Genomic DNA, 2,112 nt, shown 5'->3' with positions numbered 1-2,112 from the left:
TGTGTTTGTGTGTGCGCGCGTACACGTAAGTGTGTGATGTGTGTACATGTATGTGTATGCACATTCATGTGTGTGTGTGTGTGTGTGTGTGTGTGTGTGTTTGTGTGTGTGTGCGTGCACGTGTGTATGCTTGCGTGTGTGCGCGTGCACATGTGTGTATATTATGTGTCTACGCACAAGAATATTTCACAAATATTGCGTGAGCGTGTGAATGCATGTGTGAGTGTAGGATCACTCGCGCGTGTGTTGATTCGTGTGAATTGGCGCCCTGTGTGGTTTGTGCTGTTGGGTCATGAAAGACCCCAAGAGTCGGGACGTGAGACCACCTAGGAGTTGACAGCGGGGCACGGAAGTCGCTTGATAACAAGGATCAGGTGGCACATTTCATGAGAGAATGTACAACAGGGCGAAGGGAGTCACTCGTATTGGACATACGTCAAGGGAAATAAATGCCAACACGTATTATATCTGCCGCACGGTTTTATTTTCTTTATGTCATAACTCGACGTAAGAGTGAAACATGGTATAAAAAAGAGGCCATTTTTGTTGTTTTCTCTCTAAAAGTGCATTTCCTTCCTCTATCGAACGCTTGAGTGAAAAACATAACGCTTGAACGGCAATTTTGTTAAAACCAATATTCCCATACCACCCACCTCCCAACCCCTCCCCCTGCCCACCTACAGACAGACATGCAAACATAATGACAGAAAGACAAAAAGACATACATACACGCATGCACATAGACAGATCGACAGATAGCAAGATATGCCCAATTAAAATACCGGAGGCAGATTCCATGGACGCCGACATTGGACTTCGGAACAACATCAACAGTCGAGCCACCGGCGAGAATGAGAGAAATGTATGAGCAGATAGATTAAGTGCTCACCACCAGACCCTCCATCACTTCTGTACATGCAGTTAACTACCCCCGTTAAATGAAGAGAGATTAGCGATGGGAGTTTTGTGGTCTGCACACCCATCCAGCAAACGTGCAACCGTTCTGTTAAACATGGCAACAACAGTCGGGTTATAGCTGCTTCCTGTGGAAAGTTGCGTGTGTTTTTGGCATTTTCCTGCGGGGCAGCATCATTTCGTTAATAAGAAGCACCCCTTTACAGAGAGAGAGAGAGAGAGAGAGAGAGAGAGAGAGAGAGAGAGAGAGAGAGAGAGAGGGGGAGGGGAAGGAGGGGTGGAATAATTCTCCGCACAAGTCCTTAAACCGGTTTCCGGAAATAGGCCCGTAGACTGTAAACAAACCAATAAATTCGCCGTTAAAATTCTTTTCGCCCCGTCGTCGTCAACGTAAAGAAAAGAACGCAAAATCAAAACGGGAGGCAGAGAAACGAAAGAATAAGCACATGACGTCAGATGTGGGAATTAAACTCAATGAAGGTGTTTCTGCTGCAGAAACATGTTTTGGTTTAAAACAGAAGTTCGCTTAATGAAACAGACGGCATCTCTTCAAACCAGCAGACGTGACCAGCGACAGGCGAACACTGACAAACGGCACAACTATTACCCTCAGTCACAATCTGCATTGACAACAACAACCACAGCTAAACCAACAGAAGCTATTAATTACAACATCAACAACATGAACACAACAATAACAGCAGCAATAACAACAGCATTAACAACAATAACAACAACAGCAGCAGCAGCAACAACAACTATAATAACAACAACAACAACAACAGCATCATTTTATACTGCTAATAAAAGATAATAACGAAAACAATGGCATTAAAAATACAATAATATTGATAGAAATGACAATAATAATAACAGTAATGATAATAATTATTTTTACATGTAGAATCTATCCTTGGTTTTTTTTCAAGGTCTCTGCAGCCCTCAAACAATGACTCCACTCTGTTTTATCTGCAATTCTCCAAATCCAGGTTGTTCCCATCCGCTTTCTGATGTCACTTTCCGCCTTCTCTCTGGTCTTCCTCTTGGTCGTTTTCCCTTTTTTTGTCTCCATTCCACGCTTCTTTTGTCCCTCCATCAATTTGTTTCATTCCTACTACCGACGTGACCAGCCCGTTTTCATTTTTTGTAGGAATGTAAATTTTGGGACATTTGGTCGATACTACTTTTTTTCGGGGG

This window comes from Aplysia californica, unplaced genomic scaffold, assembly GCF_000002075.1.
Source record: "Aplysia californica isolate F4 #8 unplaced genomic scaffold, AplCal3.0 scaffold00007, whole genome shotgun sequence".
NCBI classification, from domain to species: Eukaryota; Metazoa; Mollusca; class Gastropoda; order Aplysiida; family Aplysiidae; genus Aplysia; species Aplysia californica.
This window is presented reverse-complemented; position numbering follows the sequence as displayed.